This window comes from Prunus avium, chromosome 4 (genome assembly GCF_965620075.1).
Source record: "Prunus avium chromosome 4, drPruAviu1.hap1.1, whole genome shotgun sequence".
NCBI classification, from domain to species: domain Eukaryota; kingdom Viridiplantae; phylum Streptophyta; class Magnoliopsida; order Rosales; family Rosaceae; genus Prunus; species Prunus avium.
In genome coordinates this window covers 2,842,869-2,866,420 of record NC_142287.1, presented here as the reverse complement: position 1 = coordinate 2,866,420, position 23,552 = coordinate 2,842,869, and the positions used below count along the sequence as shown (strand labels likewise).

The 23,552-nt window shown below is 40.2% G+C and overlaps 1 non-coding gene across 1 annotated transcript; it reads left to right on the top strand.

The window, feature by feature from the left end:
- Positions 1-20,072: 20,072 nt before the first annotated feature.
- Positions 20,073-20,179, top strand: LOC148294700 (small nucleolar RNA R71). Its single transcript, XR_015835603.1, has one exon. It is a non-coding gene; the product is annotated as a small nucleolar RNA R71 (small nucleolar RNA).
- Positions 20,180-23,552: the final 3,373 nt, after the last annotated feature.

Below are 23,552 nucleotides of genomic sequence, written 5' to 3'. Positions count from 1 at the left end.
TTGATTTCGGATCGAGCCCAAAACATGGGCAACATCATAATATGGTGGGAGGAGTCATTTGGTGAGTTTTGAGTGAAATCCAATCGCTAGAAGTATGGAATACACCGACCACTCCAATTAGGAACGAACTGCCGTTGAACTTGAATTGTCCAATTTCTCACACCTATTGATTTCGGATCGAGCCCAAAACTTGGGCAACATCATAATATGATGGGAGGAGTCGTTTGGTGAGTTTTGAGTGAAATCCAATCGCTTGAAGTATGGAATACACCAACCACTCCAATTAGGAACGAACTCTCGTTGAACTTGAACTGTCCAATTTGGAACACCTATTGATTTCGGATCGAGACGAAAACTTGGGCAACATCATAATTTGGTGGGAGGAGTCATTTGGTGAGTTTTGAGTGAAATCCAATCGCTAGAAGTATGGAATACACCAACCACTCCAATTAGGAACGAACCGCCGTTGAACTTGAATTGTCCAATTTGGAACACCTATTGACTTTGGATCGAGACGAAAACTTGGGCTGTTCATAATATGGTGGGAGGAGTCATTTGGTGAGTTTTGAGTGAAATCCAATCGCTAGAAGTATGGAATACACCAACCACTCCAATTAGGAACGAACTGCCGTTGAACTTGAATTGTCCAATTTCTCACACCTATTGATTTCGGATCGAGCCCAAAACTTGGGCAACATCATAATATGGTGGGAGGAGTCATTTGGTGAGTTTTGAGTGAAATCCAATCGCTAGAAGTGTGGAATACACCAACCACTCCAATTAGGAACGAACTGCCGTTGAACTTGAATTGTCCAATTTCTCACTCCTATTGATTTCGGATCGAGACCAAAGCTTGGGCAACATCATAATATGGTGGGAGGAGTTATTTGGTGAGTTTTGAGTGAAATCCAATCGCTAGAAGTGTGGAATATACCGACCACTCCAATTAGGAACGAACTGCCGTTGAACTTGAATTGTCCAATTTCTCACACCTATTGATTTCGGATCGAGCCAAAAACTTGGGCAACATCATAATATGGTGGGAGGAGTCATTTGGTGAGTTTTGAGTGAAATCCAATCACTAGAAGTATGGAATACACCAACCACTCCAATTAGGAACGAACTTCCGTTGAACTTGAATTGTCCAATTTCTCACACCTATTGATTCCGGATCGAGCCCAAAACTTGGGCAACATCATAATATGGTGGGAGGAGTCAATTGGTGAGTTTTGAGTGAAATCCAATTGCTAGAAGTATGGAATACACCAACCACTCCAATTACGAACGAACTGCCGTTGAACTTGAATTGTCCAATTTGGAACACCTATTGATTTCGGATGGAGACGAAAACTTGGGCAACATCATAATTTGGTGGGAGGAGTCATTTGGTGAGTTTTGAGTGAAATCAAATCGCTCGAAGTATGGAATACACCAAACCAATCCAATTAGGAACGAACTGTCGTTGAACTTGAATTGTCCAATTTGGAACACCTATTGATTTCGGATCAAGCCCAAAACTTGGGCAACATCATAATATGGTGGGAGGAGTCATTTGGTGAGTTTTGAGTGAAATCCAATTGCTAGAAGTATGGAATGCACCAACCACTCCAATTAAGAACGAACTGTCGTTGAACTTGAATTGTCCAATTTGAAACACCTGTTGATTTCGGATCGAGCCCAAAACTTGGGCAACATCATAATATGATGGGAGGAGTCGTTTGGTGAGTTTTGAGTGAAATCCAATCGCTTGAAGTATGGAATACACCAACCACTCCAATTAGGAACGAACTGTCGTTGAACTTGAATTGTCCAATTTGGAACACCTATTGATTTTGGATCGAGACGAAAACTTGGGCTGTTCATAATATGGTGGGAGGAGTCATTTGGTGAGTTTTGAGTGAAATCCAATCGCTAGAAGTATGGAATACACCAACCACTCCAATTAGGAACGAACTGCCGATGAACTTGAATTGTCCAATTTCTCACACCTATTGATTTCGGATCGAGCCCAAAACTTGGGCAACATCATAATATGGTGGGAGGAGTCATTTGGTGAGTTTTGAGTGAAATCCAATCGCTAGAAGTGTGGAATACACCAACCACTCCAATTAGGAACGAACTGCCATTGAACTTGAATTGTCCAATTTCTCACTCCTATTGATTTCGGATCGAGCCCAAAGCTTGGGCAACATCATAACATGGTGGGAGGAGTCATTTGGTGAGTTTTGAGTGAAATCCAATCGCTAGAAGTATGGAATACACCAACCACTCCAATTAGGAACGAACTGCCGATGAACTTGAATTGTCCAATTTCTCACACCTATTGATTTCGGATCGAGCCCAAAACTTGGGCAACATCATAATATGGTGGGAGGAGTCATTTGGTGAGTTTTGAGTGAAATCCAATCGCTAGAAGTATGGAATACACCAACCACTCCAATTAGGAACGAACTGCCGTGGAACTTGAATTGTCCAATTTCTCACACCTATTGATTTCCGATCGAGCCCAAAACTTGGGCAACATCATAATATGGTGGGAGGAGTCATTTGGTGAGTTTTGAGTGAAATCCAATCGCTGGAAGTATGGAATACACCAACCACTCCAATTAGGAATGAACAGCCGTGGAACTTGAATTGTCCAATTTCTCACACCTATTGATTTCGGATCGAGCCCAAAACTTGGGCAACATTATAATATGGTGGAAGGAGTCATTTGGTGAGTTTTGAGTGAAATCCAATCTCTAGAAGTTTGGAATACACCAACCACTCCAATTAGGAACGAACTGCCGTGGAACTTGAATTGTCCAATTTGGAACACCTATTGATTTCGGATCGAGCCCAAAACTTGGGCAACATCATAATATGGTGGGAGGAGTCATTTGGTGAGTTTTGAGTGAAATCCAATTGCTAGAAGTATGGAATACACCAACCACTCCAATTAAGAACGAACTGCCATTGAACTTGAGTTGTCCAATTTGGAACACCTGTTGATTTCGGATCGAGCCCAAAACTTGGGCAACAACATAATATGATGGGAGGAGTCGTTTGGTGAGTTTTGAGTGAAATCCAATCGCTTGAAGTATGGAATACACCAACCACTCCAATTAGGAACGAACTGTCGTTGAACTTGAATTGTCCAATTTGGAACACCTATTGATTTTGGATCGAGACGAAAACTTGGGCTGTTCATAATATGGTGGGAGGAGTCATTTGGTGAGTTTTGAGTGAAATCCAATCGCTAGAAGTATGGAATACACCAACCACTCCAATTAGGAACGAACTACCGATGAACTTGAATTGTCCAATTTCTCACACCTATTGATTTCGGATCGAGCCCAAAACTTGGGCAACATCATAATATGGTGGGAGGAGTCATTTGGTGAGTTTTCGGTGAAATCCAATCGCTAGAAGTGTGGAATACACCAACCACTCCAATTAGGAACGAACTGCCATTGAACTTGAATTGTCCAATTTCTCACTCCTATTGATTTCGGATCGAGCCCAAAGCTTGGGCAACATCATAACATGGTGGGAGGAGTCATTTGGTGAGTTTTGAGTGAAATCCAATCGCTAGAAGTATGGAATACACCAACCACTCCAATTAGGAACGAACTGCCGATGAACTTGAATTGTCCAATTTCTCACACCTATTGATTTCGGATCGAGCCCAAAACTTGGGCAACATCATAATATGGTGGGAGGAGTCATTTGGTGAGTTTTGAGTGAAATCCAATCGCTAGAAGTGTGGAATACACCAACCACTCCAATTAGGAACGAACTGCCATTGAACTTGAATTGTCCAATTTCTCACTCCTATTGATTTCGGATCGAGCCCAAAGCTTGGGCAACATCATAACATGGTGGGAGGAGTCATTTGGTGAGTTTTGAGTGAAATCCAATCGCTAGAAGTATGGAATACACCAACCACTCCAATTAGGAACGAACTGCCGATGAACTTGAATTGTCCAATTTCTCACACCTATTGATTTCGGATCGAGCCCAAAACTTGGGCAACATCATAATATGGTGGGAGGAGTCATTTGGTGAGTTTTGAGTGAAATCCAATCGCTAGAAGTATGGAATACACCAACCACTCCAATTAGGAACGAACTGCCGTGGAACTTGAATTGTCCAATTTCTCACACCTATTGATTTCCGATCGAGCCCAAAACTTGGGCAACATCATAATATGGTGGGAGGAGTCATTTGGTGAGTTTTGAGTGAAATCCAATCGCTGGAAGTATGGAATACACCAACCACTCCAATTAGGAATGAACAGCCGTGGAACTTGAATTGTCCAATTTCTCACACCTATTGATTTCGGATCGAGCCCAAAACTTGGGCAACATTATAATATGGTGGAAGGAGTCATTTGGTGAGTTTTGAGTGAAATCCAATCTCTAGAAGTTTGGAATACACCAACCACTCCAATTAGGAACGAACTGCCGTGGAACTTGAATTGTCCAATTTGGAACACCTATTGATTTCGGATCGAGCCCAAAACTTGGGCAACATCATAATATGGTGGGAGGAGTCATTTGGTGAGTTTTGAGTGAAATCCAATTGCTAGAAGTATGGAATACACCAACCACTCCAATTAAGAACGAACTGCCATTGAACTTGAGTTGTCCAATTTGGAACACCTGTTGATTTCGGATCGAGCCCAAAACTTGGGCAACAACATAATATGATGGGAGGAGTCGTTTGGTGAGTTTTGAGTGAAATCCAATCGCTTGAAGTATGGAATACACCAACCACTCCAATTAGGAACGAACTGTCGTTGAACTTGAATTGTCCAATTTGGAACACCTATTGATTTTGGATCGAGACGAAAACTTGGGCTGTTCATAATATGGTGGGAGGAGTCATTTGGTGAGTTTTGAGTGAAATCCAATCGCTAGAAGTATGGAATACACCAACCACTCCAATTAGGAACGAACTACCGATGAACTTGAATTGTCCAATTTCTCACACCTATTGATTTCGGATCGAGCCCAAAACTTGGGCAACATCATAATATGGTGGGAGGAGTCATTTGGTGAGTTTTCGGTGAAATCCAATCGCTAGAAGTGTGGAATACACCAACCACTCCAATTAGGAACGAACTGCCATTGAACTTGAATTGTCCAATTTCTCACTCCTATTGATTTCGGATCGAGCCCAAAGCTTGGGCAACATCATAACATGGTGGGAGGAGTCATTTGGTGAGTTTTGAGTGAAATCCAATCGCTAGAAGTATGGAATACACCAACCACTCCAATTAGGAACGAACTGCCGATGAACTTGAATTGTCCAATTTCTCACACCTATTGATTTCGGATTGAGCCCAAAACTTGGGCAACATCATAATATGGTGGGACGAGTCATTTGGTGAGTTTTGAGTGAAATCCAATCGCTAGAAGTATGGAATACACCAACCACTCCAATTAGGAACGAACTGCCGTGGAACTTGAATTGTCCAATTTCTCACACCTATTGATTTCCGATCGAGCCCAAAACTTGGGCAACATCATAATATGGTGGGAGGAGTCATTTGGTGAGTTTTGAGTGAAATCCAATCGCTAGAAGTATGGAATACACCAACCACTCCAATTAGGAACAAACTGCCGTTGAACTTGAATTGTCCAATTTGGAACACCTATTGATTTCGGATCGATCCCAAAACTTGGGCAACATCATAATATGATGGGAGGAGTCATTTGATGAGTTTTGAGTGAAATCCAATCGCTAGAAGTATGGAATACACCAACCACTCCAATTAGGAACGAACTGCTGTTGAACTTGAATTGTCCAATTTCTCACACCTATTGATTTCGTATCGATCCCAAAACTTGGGCAACATCATAATATAATGGGAGGAGTCATTTGGTGAGTTTTGAGTGAAATCCAATCGCTAGAAGTATGGAATACACCAACCTCTCCAATTAGGAACGAACTGCTGTTGAACTTGAATTGTCCAATTTCTCACACCTATTGATTTCGGATCGAGCCCAAAACTTAGGCAACATCATAATATGGTGGGAGGAGTCATTTGGTGAGTTTTGAGTGAAATCCAATCGCTAGAAGTATGGAATACACCAACCACTCCAATTAGGAACGAACTGCCGTTGAACTTGAATTGTCCAATTTCTCACACCTATTGATTTCGGATCGAGCCCAAAACTTGGGCAACTTCATAATATGTTGGGAGGAGTCATTTGGTGAGTTTTGAGTGAAATCCAATCGCTAGAAGTATGGAATACACCAACCACTCCAATTAGGAACGCACTGCCGTTGAAATTGAATTGTCCAATTTGGAACACCTATTGATTTCGGATCGAGCCCAAAACCTGGGAAACATCATAATAGGGTGGGAGGAGTCATTTGGTGAGTTTTGAGTGAAATCCAATCGCTAGAAGTATGGAATACACCAACCTCTCCAATTAGGAACGAACTGCTGTTGAACTTGAATTGTCCAATTTGGAACACCTATTGATTTTGGATCGAGACGAAAACTTGGGCTGTTCATAATATGGTGGGAGGAGTCATTTGGTGAGTTTTGAGTGAAATCCAATCGCTAGAGGTATGGAATACACCAACCACTCCAATTAGGAACGAACTGCCGATGAACTTGAATTGTCCAATTTCTCACACCTATTGATTTCGGATCGAGCCAAAAACTTGGGCAACATCATAATATGGTGGGAGGAGTCATTTGGTGAGTTTTGAGTGAAATCCAATCGCTAGAAGTGTGGAATACACCAACCACTCCAATTAGGAACGAACTGCCGTTGAACTTGAATTGTCCAATTTCTCACTCCTATTGATTTCGGATCGAGCCCAAAACTTGGGCAACATCATAATATGGTGGGAGGAGTTATTTGGTGAGTTTTGAGTGAAATCCAATCGCTAGAAGTATGGAATATACCGACCACTCCAATTAGGAACGAACTGCCGTTCAACTTGAATTGTCCAATTTCTCACACCCATTGATTGCGGATCGAGCCCAAAACTTGGGCAACATCATAATATGGTGGGAGGAGTCATTTGGTGAGTTTTGAGTGAAATCCAATCGCTAGAAGTATGGAATACACCAACCACTCCAACTAGGAACGAACTGCCGTGGAACTTGAATTGTCCAATTTCTCAGACCTATTGATTTCGGATCGAGCCCAAAACTTGGGCAACATTATAATATGGTGGAAGGAGTCATTTGGTGAGTTTTGAGTGAAATCCAATCGCTAGAAGTTTGGAATACACCAACCACTCCAATTAGGAACGAACTGCCGTGGAACTTGAATTGTTCAATTTGGAACACCTATTGATTTCGGATCGAGCCCAAAACTTGGGCAACATCATAATTTGGTGGGAGGAGTCATTTGGTGAGTTTTGAGTGAAATCCAATCGCTAGAAGTATGGAATACACCAACCACTCCAATTAGGAACGAACTGCCGTGGAACTTGAATTGTCCAATTTCTCACACCTATTGATTTCGGATCGAGCCCAAAACTTGGGCAACATCATAATATGGTGGGAGGAGTCATTTGGTGAGTTTTGAGTGAAATCCAATCGCTAGAAGTTTGGAATACACCAACCACTCCAACTAGGAACGAACTGTCGTTGAACTTGAATTGTCCAATTTCTCACACCTATTGATTTCGGATCGAGCCCAAAACTTGGGCAACATCATAATGTGGTGGGAGGAGTCATTTGGTGAGTTTTGAGTGAAATCCAATCGCTAGAAGTATGGAATACACCAACCACTCCAATTAGGAACGAACTGCCGTTGAACTTGAATTGTCCAATTTGGAACACCTATTGATTTCGGATCGAGCCCAAAACATGGGCAACATCATAATATGGTGGGAGGAGTCATTTGGTGAGTTTTGAGAGAAATCCAATTGCTAGAAGTATGGAATACACCAACCACTCCAATTAGGAACGAACTGCCGTTGAACTTGAATTGTCCAATGTGGAACACCTGTTGATTTCGGATCGAGCCCAAAACTTGGGCAACATCATAATATGATGGGAGGAGTCGTTTGGTGAGTTTTGAGTGAAATCCAATCGCTAGAAGTATGGAATACACCAACCCCTCCAATTAGGAACGAACTTCCGTTGAACTTGAATTGTCCAATTTCTCACACCTATTGATTTCGGATCGAGCCCAAAACTTGGGCAACATCATAATATGGTGGGACGAGTCATTTGGTGAGTTTTGAGTGAAATCCAATCGCTAGAAGTATGGAATACACCAACCACTCCAATTAGGAACGAACTGCCGTGGAACTTGAATTGTCCAATTTCTCACACCTATTGATTTCCGATCGAGCCCAAAACTTGGGCAACATTATAATATGGTGGGAGGAGTCATTTGGTGAGTTTTGAGTGAAATCCAATCGCTAGAAGTATGGAATACACCAACCACTCCAATTAGGAACGAACTGCCGTGGAACTTGAATTGTCCAATTTCTCACACCTATTGATTTCCGATCGAGCCCAAAACTTGGGCAACATTATAATATGGTGGGAGGAGTCATTTGGTGAGTTTTGAGTGAAATCCAATCGCTAGAAGTATGGAATACACCAACCACTCCAATTAGGAACGAACTGCCGTTGAACTTGAATTGTCCAATTTGGAACACCTATTGATTTCGGATCGATCCCAAAACTTGGGCAACATCATAATATGATGGGAGGAGTCATTTGGTGAGTTTTGAGTGAAATCCAATCGCTAGAAGTATGGAATACACCAACCACTCCAATTAGGAACGAACTGCTGTTGAACTTGAATTGTCCAATTTCTTACACCTATTGATTTCGGATCGAGCCCAAAACTTGGGCAACATCATAATATGGTGGGAGGAGTCATTTGGTGAGTTTTGAGTGAAATCCAATCGCTAGAAGTATGGAATACACCAACCACTCCAATTAGGAACGAACTGCCGTGGAACTTGAATTGTCCAATTTCTCACACCTGTTGATTTCGGATCGAGCCCAAAACTTGGGCAACATTATAATATGGTGGAAGGAGTCATTTGGTGAGTTTTGAGTGAAATCCAATCGCTAGAAGTTTGGAATACACCAACCACTCCAATTAGGAACGATCTGTGTTGTTAATTATTATGTTAACTCGCAATTGTACGGGGCAATTAGTAGTATAGCAAGACAAGTACGAGGTCGTACCCATGAAGACTGAGAAGTTCAAATTAGTTATGTACGTAGATTACCGAATTCAAGAAGTTAGGAAGTTAAGTCTAAAACAGAAATTAAAGTGAGAGTGATTGTGATTGTGAAAGGAAGTGAGCAAACTGAAATTGCAAATGAAAGCAAATAAACAAGTGTAACAAAGAGTGGTTTTAAGAGTTGGAAAACAGATTTGGAGACTAGGGCATTCGAATCACCATAACAATTCAATTCTGGGTTATATGGAGTTAAGTAACAAGTCTAATTCAAATTCAAAGATTGATTCTAGCTAAAGTATGATTAGGCCATGGTGTTTGGTCCTAACCTTGTGTTCCTAATTCCCTAATTTGATCGTTTGTTGTCTAACCTAAAATTAAGCATTAGGAACCCATTAAGCATAGAAGAACAATTTAAACAACCAAGCATGTATCTAATCCCTGTTGTCGAATGTCCATACATACTCTTCCTATTCATAGTTCAATTCGAATTAAAGCATGGTGTCTACTCTTAATTCAAACCAATATAGTTAACAAACAAGTTCTAATGGTGATCAATCATTCAAACAAGCATGTTAACTTATAAGCATAATGAATAAGAACATGAATCATGAATCAAACTTGAAACTCCAAACTTATAAACCCAGAATATTCATGTTAGGTTACATCGAAGCCCTAGTTATGGATTTAGCTACTCATAATGGAAAAGAAACTAAAATAGAAATGGGAAAACATAATGAATGCCATAAGAGTAGAAAAACCCTTTTCTGAAGTTCTTGTAGTGTCCAGTGCTTCTCCAAGAGCTTCTCCACGTCTAGAAGGATGTATGAAGGATATGGAGGTGATTTGAGATGAGCTTGAGTGAGTGGTGATGGCTGAGAAAGAGGAAATTCGTAGGGAAATGGAAGGGAGGTTTTTTGGAGCTGTTTTGGTGATTTTGGGGCAGTTTAGAGTATTGGGTTGATTGCTTGAGTGTTTGGGGTTGTGGGAATGTATGAGGATGATTTCTGGATGATGGAAGTGTGGAGGATGGCTGAAGTGAATTTTGTAGCTTGAAGACTCCTCTATTTATAGGGCTAAGAGGGAGGAACATCATGATGAAATCCAACACCACCATTCCTCATTTAATACAACCCATAACTCCCACTTCATCTTGTCTATGTAGTGTGGTTGGAATCAATCCCATCCCATACTTCTTTTGCTGCACCTCAAGCTTTCTTCACATGGGATCAAAGGTGATCAATTGTGGCTGCCTTTTGCTGCCAACCCATGTGGTCTTCTTTTGGTTGTTGAACAAAAACGAGTCTTCTGAACCAGACTTGGTGTAGGAAGGCCAGAGGTTTCAAAACTTATCCACTGGGGCTCAAATTTGGATATGTTATAGTAGACACCCATTGGAACAACTTCTATGAAGAAAGTATTCCCATCGGAGCAGTAGAAGTATTCGTTTTGGGCCTTGCAATTTGGCTGCCGAACAGAGACTGGAATTGACTTCATTTCATTTATGCTTTACATGCATGCACATGCTTTCTCAATAATAACTCCAGCATGTACCAACTTGATCCTTTAGACTTTCATAGCTGGAATGCCTCCCCACTTCACTCATTATGTTGGATCCAAAGTCAGTTGCAGCATGGGTGAGGCACATGGAGGCACATGACAAAGCTGGCAGCTGCAAATCCTCCTGAGCAGGGTTGAGTGTTGGGCGGGCTGAGCACTCCACAAATGTCCAATTGGGCTGCAATTTGGATATGTTGTACTAGACACCCATTGGAACAAGTTTCATGAAGATCTTCACTTCATCCAAGCCCCATAGCATGCTGATCCAAGGCCAAGAAGCTGACCTACGAAATTGGGCTGGAAAGGAGATGTAGCCAAAATGTGTTTGTCTTTAAGCCCTTCTTCCATTCACCCAAATCAAGCCTTAACATGCATGGATTGCATCATTTCCTACCCAAAGTCATCATTGTTACCTAAATGTCAATTAACTGAAAGATAAACACAAAAAGGATTAAAAGCACAAGTTTAACTCAAACACATAACCAAATCATAAGCTAGAAGGGTACAAAATGATATACAATTATGAACCGATCAAATACCCACAAACCTAGAATTTGCTAGTCCTCGAGCAAAACAACACAAAACAAAGTTAAAAACAAAAAGTTAACTAAACCACTTTCGTAGGTAACTCGATTGCATTGAGCGTATGCAACAAGCCTTTAAACCTCTAGGCATCCCTAGTAGGAGGAGTTGTGTCTCCTGAGGGTTTAACAGAAACGATACCCACAAACGCATTACTAACTCTACAAAACAAAGTGGTTAGTAAAACTTGAAATCAACTAATGAGAACGAAAGAAAACTTTAGTCATACCTCCAACACCGTAGAGTTGCCAAGATAGGTGATCAATCAGTGTGTAATGTGGAAGCTATAGCTCAAAGGCACACGGTTTCAAAGCAAGCACACTCAAACCTTGAATAAAGAACATGCTTCGACTCTAATTCTCACAGATAACACTCAATCACTCAGAACCAATGGTTTTATTCTCTCAAACAAGCTTAAGTGAGTATATGAAATAGAAGCACAATATTTGGTTAGATCTCATGAAGGGAATCAAATACTAAGAATAGAGATACACACATACCTACCAACACCCATGAATACATCCTCAAAGATCAGCTAGGTCTTTCACAAGGTTTGTAATGAAAGGTAAGGTTAGGGGAAATGGAAGAATTGGAAGGAAAAACAGGTAACTTAAGAACATACCAAGGTTGCATTCTTCATTGATCTGCAAGGTAGCATTGACTTATAATGGCATGGTTGCAAACTTCATGGTACCACCTGGCATAGACTTTATTTATTTATTTTTTTTTTTTACACTTAGATCAAATCGAAACACTTTCATCTTCGTTGATTTGATCTGCATCTTCATTAACTTCATTGCACAGAATCACACCATCTTTCATTTAGGCACATGGCAGCAACTTCCTTGCTTCAAACTTTATCTTGGCACACCTTGGTATATTTCTAAGCTATAGGGTATGGCTACAATAGGTGAAGTATCTTAGATTGAGATACAAAGGTAGGGAAATGATGAGGGTGATAGAAGAAAAGGCTTTAAGTGTTTGGCTTCAAGAGGGTTGATGGAACACACATATAGGTAGGGTGAAAAGAAAGCACATCGAATGGTTATGCACACATAGCCTAGCATCACTTCAATGAGTTCATTCATGAATGAGAGCAAGCACATGATATCTGCAAAAGAGAATCATCCTTAGTATTCAATCAAAATGGAATAATGAGATCATTTAGAGTGAAATGAAGAAAATAAATTGGGATGAGAAATAGAAACACTTTAAACCCTCTCAAGAAAGCAATTGGGCTCAATATAGCTCACTAGGGTAATCTCCACTATTCTCCTTCGAGAATTTGAGCATGGTACTTTAGCCACCAGAATTCTAGGAGCCAAAGCTTTGTGAAGTGCAAAATTCTGATATGAAAACCTCAATGGCAGCTCCATAGCATCGATTGTATGATATTAAAAAAAAAAAAAATTAGTGACAAATGAACGAAAATTGAAAACACAAATGAATGAAATTTGAAAACCTTCCCCCCAGACCTGAATTGAACATTGTCCTCAATGTTAAAGCAAAGTAAAGATGATTGAGAACAAGTAAATGATAAAGGGAAAAGTTTAGAAAAAGTTTAGAAGAAAAAAAAAAAAAAAAAAAAAAAAAAAAAAAAAAACACAAATATACAAGCAACTCACGGATGACCAGTTAAGGGCCTCAGAAAACACAGCCAGGGGATCCGGGAAGGTTGGAGGGGTCACAATGGTCCCGCTTAAAACCCAAACTTCTTAGACACCGAAGGTGTCGCCTAAAGAACTCCTAGACACTGTATTGACGGAGGTGCTCACTGGGGTTACCAAAAGTTAGCTCATATGAAAAAAAAAAAAATTATTTAAAGAAACAGAAACTTAAAATGACTAAAATAAAAACAAAACAAGTAAAGAGAAAGGATAGAAATGCTCCCCCTTGATGCGATTAGGTCGATTGCTACCAAGCACCTTCTTCTTGAACACATGGGTTGCCTCCCAAGAAGCGCCTTAGTTACTGTCTTGGCAAGACATTATGTGATCAGCTAAGTTGATGGTACAAAGGGAAGTTGATCCACCACATGGCCTGTTTGAATGCCAGCTGAGATTCCCTCATAGAATGGCTTTAAACGTTGTCCATTTACTTTGAAAGTTGAGCCGTCTTTAGGGTTTTGAATCTCCACAGCTCCATAGGGAGAAACATTGACCACGGTGAATGGGCCTTGCCATCTAGACTTCAATTTTCCTGGAAAGAGACGCAATCGTGAGTTAAACAAAAGAACTGACATACCTTTGGAGAACTCTTTCCGTTGAATGTTTCTGTCATGGTAACTCTTGGTTCGTTCTTTGTAAAGCTTTGCATTCTCATAAGACTCATGTCTAATTTCTTCCAATTCATTGAGCTGAAACTTTCTTGCATGGCCTGCCTTGTCTAGATCAAAATTTAACTTCTTGATGGCCCAAAAAGCATTGTGTTCAAGCTCCATTGGCAGGTGACAAGCTTTCCCAAACACAAGACGATAAGGGCTCATCCCAATGGGAGTCTTATATGCAGTCCTATAAGCCCATAATGAATCATTGAGCTTGGCTGCCCAATCTTTCCTTGTATTGTTCACCACCTTCTCCAGGATGTGCTTAATTTCTCTATTGCTTATTTCCACTTGACCAGAAGTTTGCGGATGATATGGTGTAGAGACTCAATGGGTGATGTTGTACTTCTTCATGAGTGCTTCGAATGGCTTGTTACAGAAGTGGCTGCCTCCATCACTAATGACAGCCCTTGGAGTACCAAACCTTGTGAAAATATTATCCTTCAAGAACTTGAGCACCACCTTATGATCATTGGTTTTGGTGGCTATGGCTTCCACCCATTTAGACACATAATCAACAGCAACAAGTATGTAAGTACAACCAAAGGAAGATGGGAATGGTCCCATGAAATCAATACCCCACACATCGAAGAGCTCCACAACAAGTATGCTATTCAATGGCATTTCGTTCCTGCGACTTATGTTCCCCATCCTTTGACACCTATCACACTTAACACAAAAATTAAACGCATCTTTGAATAGAGTGGGCCAAAAGAAACCAGATTGGAGAATTTTAAGTGCTGTTTTCTTAGCTCCAAAGTGACCTCCACAAGCCAATTCGTGGCTACGCCTAAGTATGCTTTCTTGCTCTTCTTCTGGAACACATCTTCTGATGAGTTGATCCGGACAATGCTTGAATAAGAAAGGTTCATCCCAGACATAATGTTTCACCATGGAAAAGAACTTCTTCTTGTCCTGAGAAGTTAGATCATTTCTAAGAACACCACAAGCAAGATAATTAACAAAATCAGCATACCATGGTTCTTTGACTTGGGCAGCATATAGTTGTTCATCAGGGAAAGTCTCATTCAAGGGTAGCACAGCTTCTCCTTTTTCTTCAACCACAATTCTGCTCAAATGATCAGCTACCACATTCTCACATCCCTTCTTGTCTCGAATTTCCAAATCGAACTCTTGCAGCAAGAGAATCCATCTAATCAAGCGTGGTTTTGCGTCCTTCTTAGTGAGCAAGTATCTAAGAGCTGCATGGTCAGAATAAACAATTACTTTAGAACCAACAAGATAAGAACGAAATTTTTCTAAAGCAAAAACCACAGCAAGGAACTCCTTCTCTGTTGTGGAGTAGTTGATTTGAGCATCATTCAAGGTCCGGCTAGCATAATGAATCACATGGGGGAGCTTGTTCTTCTTTTGACCTAAAACTGCACCAATAGCAAAGTCAGAGGCATCACACATTATTTCAAATGGTAAAGACCAATCTGGAGCTATGATAATAGGGGCTGAAGTTAGCTCCCTCTTCAAGGTAGTAAAGGCTTCCATGCAAGCTTCATTAAACTCAAAAACAGCATCCTTAGCAAGGAGATTACACAATGGCCTTGTAATGCTTGAGAAATTTTTGATGAACCTTCTATAGAATCCAGCATGACCTAGAAAGCTTCTAATTCCTTTCACAGAGGTAGGGGGTGGCAGATTTGAGATGAGATCGATCTTGGCTTTATCCACTTCAATTCCCTTGCTTGAAATCACATGGCCTAGCACAATGCCTTGTCTCACCATGAAGTGACACTTCTCCCAATTCAAAATCAGGTTTGTTTCCTGGCATCTTTTAAGCACTAGAGACAAGTGGTGAAGACAATTATCAAAAGAGGAACCAAAAACTGAAAAATCATCCATAAATACCTCAATGAATCGTTCCACCATATCTGAAAAGATTGACATCATGCATCTTTGGAAAGTTGCTGGGGCATTGCACAAACCGAATGGCATCCTTCTATAAGCAAACGTACCAAATGGGCATGTGAATGTGGTTTTCTCTTGGTCTTCCGGAGCAATGGGAATTTGATTATAACCTGAAAAACCATCAAGAAAACAATAGTAAGCATGGCCAGATAAACGTTCAAGCATTTGATCAATAAAAGGCAAGGGGAAATGATCTTTTCTAGTGGATGTGTTCAACTTCCTGTAATCAATGCAAACTCTCCAACCAGTGATAGTTCGTGTAGGAACTATCTCATTCTTCTCATTCTTCACAACGGTGATTCCGGACTTCTTCGGAACAACTTGTACAGGGCTCACCCACTTAGAATCTGAAATTGGGTAGATGATTCCTACATCGAGTAGCTTTAAAACTTCAGCTCTAACCACCTCTTTCATGTTGGGATTTAGCCTCCTTTGGGCATCACGGGATGGTTTGCTGTCTTCTTCCATTAGAATCCGGTGCATGCACATGTGTTGCGTAGATTTAGCTCCACCAAAATGGATTAAGCTGCATCCTCAACTTGTGATACTCGCAAGTGCACGAACCGTTGGTAGTATAGCATATGTAAGTGCGAGGTCGATTCCACAGGGATTGGTGATTGAATGATCCAATTTAGTTTCCCTACACAAAATAGAAACAAAAACAAAGAACATAAAACAAGGAAGAAAGAAATAAGTAACTCAAGCAAATAAGTTCCCAAGTTCAATTTAGATTAATGGATTGATTCTAGCTAAAGTATGATTAAGCCATGGTGTGTGGTCATAACCTTGTGTTCCTAATTCCCTAATTTGATCATTTGTTGTCTAACCTAAAATTAAGCATTAGGAACCCATTAAGCATAGAAGAACATTTTAAACAACCAAGTATGTATCTAATCCCTGTTGTCGAATGTCCATACATACTCTTCCTATTCATAGTTCAATTCGAATTAAAGCATGGTGTATACTCTTAATTCAAACCAAGATAGCTAACATGCAAGCCTAAATGGTGATCAATCATTCAAACTAGCATATTAACTTATAAGCATAATGAATAAGAACAAAAACCATAATTGAAACTTGGAAACTAATTCAACTTGAAAACTTAAGAAAAGAATTTACATAACAAAGAAAAATAAATTACAACTAAGAAAACATTAAGGAAACTAAGAGAACTTTGAGGAAGAAAGGAAGTGTTTGAGAACTTTGAGGAGGGAGAAGAAAGTGTTTGGGAACTTTAGAGAATTTTGGAAGAACATGTGTTTGAGAGCTTTGAGGATTTTGGAAGGGAATGTGTTTAAGACATGGGGAATTTGGAAGAGAAGGGAAGTAGAGAGATGTTTGAGAACTTTGAGGATTTTGGAAGAACATGTGTTTGAAAGCTTTAGAGAATTAGAAGAAGAGAAAGGAAAAGTGTTTGATATTTAGTACAAAGAAAATTTAATAGAATGATCTTATTACAACAATTGAGAACTACAAAGGGAAACTAAGAGAATTTGAGGGAGAGAAGGGAAGGGAGCTCTAGAGAAGTGTTTGAGAGCTCCCCCCCCCCTTGGGGTGTTATTACAAGCTTAGAGAACTTCCCTATTTATAGGCCTAGGGGAAGTGAAAATCAGAATTCAATAAGACTAATGCATACAACACTTGAATTATAAAATCTGAAATGGTTGATGCACTTGTATTAGAAAATCTGAAATGGGTGATGCACTTGTATTAGAAAATCTTGAATTGGTTGATGCACTTCACCACTAAATCCCACCAGCAGCCCTAGCTCATCTTCATGTCACCATGACCAAGCTTCCAACCAGAAATGATAGCTCATACCTAGCTCACCATGACCAAGCATCCAACCAGCACATGCTGAGGTCAGCATGACCAGCAACTTCAAGGGCTTACAACTTGGGCTTCTCTTAATCAAATTAGGACTTTAAGCACTCTAAATTGAAGTTCAGAATGTCTTCTTTCCAGCCATATGTTATTTGGGCCAATCCAAGGTCGGAGGAAGAAGTTAAGGCCGAAACAAATTGCTAACTCATTTTCCGCGCTGATAAGATCCATCCTGAGCATGGTTCTGTGTTTGCTAGGTAACGGACTCCAGATTTATCCAATGGGGCTGAATTTTGGATATGTTATAGTACACACCAATTGGAGCAACTTTCATGAAGAATGTGGCCTCATCCGAGCTATGTAGGTTGCTGAAACAAAGCTTGCAATATGACCTACGGAACTGGACTGGCAGGGGGCTGTAGCCATAATGAATTTGTCTTTAAGCTCTTCATCAATTCATCCAAATTAGGCCTTAACATGCTTGAATTGCATGAATTATGTTCTCCAAAGCCATCATTGTTACCTAAAGCTCAATTAACTGAAAGATAAACACAAAAAGGATTAAAAGCACAAGTTTAACTCAAAAACATAACCAAATCATAAGCTAGAAGGGTAAGAAATAATATACAATTATGAACCGATCAACATGCTTGGACTAATTCCTTTGATGTCTGCTATGGTCCACCCAATGGCTGTTTTATGCTCTTTTAGAACCTTAATTAAGCTCTCTTCTTCATGTGAGGTGAGACCTGCAGCAATTATAACAGGGAGAGTTTCGTTAGCACCCAAATAAGTATATTTAAGATGATTGGGCAGTGGTTTAAGTTCTAGCTTTGGTGGGGTGATAATGGATGGCTCCAATTTCGTGGATGATGGTCCAAGAGGCTCGAGTGGTGGCCTAAAGGATGGTGGGTATGGTTGAAACACTTCTAAGGCAGCCACCACTTCTTGGAACTCCGGTTCACAAAGATCTTCCTCTTCTTGTGTTAAGACAGCTTCTAGAGCATCATTAGACTTTCTCTGCAAAATTTTGGAAGAAACCTCATGATCCACAACATCAATTGAAAAGCAAGAATCAAGAGAGATAGAAGGTTGAGATAGAGCATTAAGCATTTTAAATTCAACAGTTTCACCCAGAACAGTCATGGAAAGGGTGCTATCTTTCACTTTGATAACTGTGTCTGCAGTGGCCATGAATGGCCTGCCTAGGAGAATGCGATCAACATGATCTCCATTTGGATTGTCTTCCATGTCCATCACTACAAAATCAGCAGGGAGAATTAGTGTATTAACTTGAACTAAAATATCTTCTACAATACCTTTTGGATATTTTATAGAATGATCAGCTAGTTCAAGTCGTATTGAAGTCTTCTTCATCCCTTCTAAGCCAAGCTTTTGATACAATGAATATGGCATTAGGTTGACACTTGCTCCCAAGTCCAACATGGCTCTTCCAACCTTATTGCCTCCAATGTTAATGGGAATGTCAAAGCTGCCAGGATCAACTAGTTTTGGTGGAAGCTTCCTTTGCAACACAGCACTTACATTCTGGTCAAGCTTTACATCTTCATTTGGAGCGAAATTGAGCTTGTGAGTTTTCAAGTCCTTGATGAACTTTCCATATGCAGGAATCTGTTCAATAACATCAAGCAAAGGCAAATTGATATTAACTTTACTCAAAATATCATAAATCTCTTTAAAAGCCTTATCTTGCTTTGCTTTCTTAAGACGGCCTGGAAATGGAATCGGTGGAACATATGGAGCGGGTGGCACGTATCTATCTTCTTGAAGATGTGGTGGCACAAATTTGTCATCTCTCTTATGCAATTGGAATTGTTTGGATTCCTGAGAATCTGATTTGGCATTAGGAGCAGATTGAGAAGTTTTGAGATGTTCCCCTTTTGTAGCCGTGGTCTCCTCCTCTTCATCTTCTACAATCACAACATCATTTGAAAGATTAGAATCAACTTTGCTATCAATGATCTTACCTGATCTGAGCACATGAATGGCCTTGGCTTCTTGGTTCTTTGGATTGATCTCGGTTTGGCTTGGCCATTTCCCAGGTGCTCTTTGAGTTATTTCAGCAGCTAATTGGCCTATTTGAACTTCCAATTTGGCAATGGCAGCTTGTGTAGTTTGCTGGAAATTGGATTGGTTGACTGCCATCTGCTTAACTATATCCTCCAATGATGATGTTTGTTGTGGCTTTTGGAATGAAGGGGGATTGGCTTGATTCTGAGTATTCCTCCATGAAAAGTTTGGATGATTCCTCCAACCTGGATTATAACTTTGAGAGTATGGATCATTTCTTGGACCTTGGTTATAGGAATTTACCAACTTAGCTTGCTCTTGCACAAATTCTGGATATCCAGCCCCAAGTGGACAAGCTATGGTAGCATGGTCAGGAGTTTCGCAAATACTACACACTTCCTTCGAAGGGCTTCTTGAGTTTAATGCAAGAAGAGCATCTAGCTTTTGTTCCAGTTTTGAAATCTGCACACTAGAAGCATCATTAGAACCACTAATAACACGTTTACCTCTTGTATCCGTATGTTGGGTCTCCATTGCTATCTCCTCAAAGAGTTCGTATGTTTCTTCTGGAGTTTTGGTTTTAAAAGAACCACCTGCAAAATTGGTGACTATATTATGACTAGAAGGGGTTAGTCCTTTATAAAACATACGCATTTGAAGCTTCAATGGAATCCCATGATGAGGACATTGGTTGAGCAGCCCATTGAATCTCTCCCATGCTTCACAAAACGATTCATCATCTTGCTGTGCAAATAACAAGATCTTATCCCTAAGCATGTCGGTCTTTTGCGTGGAGAAGTATTTCTCCAAGAACTTCTTTTGAATGGCAGCCCATGTAGTGAGTGAACCAGGCTTCAAAGAATTCAACCAATATTTCGCCTTATCCTTCAAAGTGTATGGAAACACTCTCATTCGAAGTTGATCTTCTGTCACACCTGTCAAGGGAAAAGAACTCACAACATTAAAAATATCCTTTATATGAGTTAATGGATCTTCATTAGGTAAACCATAAAAGGAAGGCAGCATATTAAGATGAGAAGATTTAAGCTCATAATTTCGAGCTACAGTGGGCAGCAAAATGCTTGAAGGAGATGCTGGAATTGTTGGGATATCAAGTTCTCCCATGAACTCATTGGCAGCCATCTCTTCTTCTTCTTCTTCTTGGTCTGAACTTGCTTCCGAATTCGAAGGTGAAGAACCAGGAAGTTCAGTGTGGAGAGCAATACTTGTAAATGTGGCAAGAGCTTGCTCTTTTGCAGTTGACAACTCTCTTTCTAGACGATTATGAACTTCAGAGATCACCCGGTTGGGTTGCAACGATGGTCCTGCGTTCAAAGATCTGGAGCGTTGGAACGAAGACCTCACTTGTTCAAGGAACGGTCTTTTAGACATAAACTACCTGAAACAGAAAATTAGATTAATTAGAAACACTAAAAAGAATAGGGTAACCTTGGGCACATAACCAGGGAAGAACTTTCGTTCAGTCCCCGGCAACGGCGCCAAAATTTGTTGTTAATTATTATGTTAACTCGCAATTGTACGGGGCAATTAGTAGTATAGCAAGACAAGTACGAGGTCGTACCCACGAAGACTGAGAAGTTCAAATTAGTTATGTACGTAGATTACCGAATTCAAGAAGTTAGGAAGTTAAGTCTAAAACAGAAATTAAAGTGAGAGTGATTGTGATTGTGAAAGGAAGTGAGCAAACTGAAATTGCAAATGAAAGCAAATAAACAAGTGTAACAAAGAGTGGTTTTAAGAGTTGGAAAACAGATTTGGAGACTAGGGCATTCGAATCACCATAACAATTCAATTCTGGGTTATATGGAGTCAAGTAACAAGTCTAATTCAAATTCAAAGATTGATTCTAGCTAAAGTATGATTAGGCCATGGTGTTTGGTCCTAACCTTGTGTTCCTAATTCCCTAATTTGATCATTTGTTGTCTAACCTAAAATTAAGCATTAGGAACCCATTAAGCATAGAAGAACAATTTAAACAACCAAGCATGTATCTAATCCCTGTTGTCGAATGTCCATACATACTCTTCCTATTCATAGTTCAATTCGAATTAAAGCATGGTGTCTACTCTTAATTCAAACCAATATAGTTAACAAACAAGTTCTAATGGTGATCAATCATTCAAACAAGCATGTTAACTTATAAGCATAATGAATAAGAACATGAATCATGAATCAAACTTGAAACTCCAAACTTATAAACCCAGAATATTCATGTTAGGTTACATCGAAGCCCTAGTTATGGATTTAGCTACTCATAATGGAAAAGAAACTAAAATAGAAATGGGAAAACATAATGAATGCCATAAGAGTAGAAAAACCCTTTTCTGAAGTTCTTGTAGTGTCCAATGCTTCTCCAAGAGCTTCTCCACGTCTAGAAGGATGTATGAAGGATATGGAGGTGATTTGAGATGATCTTGAGTGAGTGGTGATGGCTGAGAAAGAGGAAATTCGTAGGGAAATGGAAGGGAGGTTTTCTGGAGCTGTTTTGGTGATTTTGGGGCAGTTTAGAGTATTGGGTTGATTGCTTGAGTGTTTGGGGTTGTGGGAATGTATGAGGATGATTTCTGGATGATGGAAGTGTGGAGGATGGCTGAAGTGAATTTTGTAGCTTGAAGACTCCTCTATTTATAGGGCTAAGAGGGAGGAACATCATGATGAAATCCAACACCACCATTCCTCATTTAATACAACCCATAACTCCCACTTCATCTTGTCTATGTAGTGTGGTTGGAATCAATCCCATCCCATACTTCTTTTGCTGCACCTCAAGCTTTCTTCACATGGGATCAAAGGTGATCAATTGTGGCTGCCTTTTGCTGCCAACCCATGTGGTCTTCTTTTGGTTGTTGAACAAAAACGAGTCTTCTGAACCAGACTTGGTGTAGGAAGGCCAGAGGTTTCAAAACTTATCCAATGGGGCTCAAATTTGGATATGTTATAGTAGACACCCATTGGAACAACTGCTATGAAGAAAGTATTCCCATCGGAGCAGTAGAAGTATTCGTTTTGGGCCTTGCAATTTGGCTGCCGAACAGAGACTGGAATTGACTTCATTTCATTTATGCTTTACATGCATGCACATGCTTTCTCAATAATAACTCCAGCATGTACCAACTTGATCCTTTAGACTTTCATAGCTGGAATGCCTCCCCACTTCACTCATTATGTTGGATCCAAAGTCAGTTGCAGCATGGGTGAGGCACATGGAGGCACATGACAAAGCTGGCAGCTGCAAATCCTCCTGAGCAGGGTTGAGTGTTGGGCGGGCTGAGCACTCCACAAATGTCCAATTGGGCTGCAATTTGGATATGTTGTACTAGACACCCATTGGAACAAGTTTCATGAAGATCTTCACTTCATCCAAGCCCCATAGCATGCTGATCCAAGGCCAAGAAGCTGACCTACGAAATTGGGCTGGAAAGGAGATGTAGCCAAAATGTGTTTGTCTTTAAGCCCTTCTTCCATTCACCCAAATCAAGCCTTAACATGCATGGATTGCATCATTTCCTACCCAAAGTCATCATTGTTACCTAAATGTCAATTAACTGAAAGATAAACACAAAAAGGATTAAAAGCACAAGTTTAACTCAAACACATAACCAAATCATAAGCTAGAAGGGTACAAAATGATATACAATTATGAACCGATCAATCTGCCATTGAACTTGAATTGTCCAATTTGGAACACCTATCGATTTCGGATCGAGCCCAAAACTTGGGCAACATCATAATATGGTGGGGGGAGTCGTTTGGTGAGTTTTGAGTGAAATCCAATCGCTAGAAGTAAGGAATACACCAACCACTCCAATTAGGAACGATCTGCCATTGAACTTGAATTGTCCAATTTGGAACACCTATTGATTTCGGATCGTGCCCAAAACTTGGGCAACATCATAATATGGTGGGAGTAGTCATTTGGTGGGTTTTGAGTGAAATCCAATCGCTAGAAGTATGGAATACACCAACCACTCCAATTAGGAACGATCTGCCATTGAACTTGAATTGTCCAATTTGGAACACCTATCGATTTCGGATCGAGCCCAAAACTTGGGCAACATCATAATATGGTGGGGGGAGTCATTTGGTGAGTTTTGAGTGAAATCCAATCGCTAGAAGTATGGAATACACC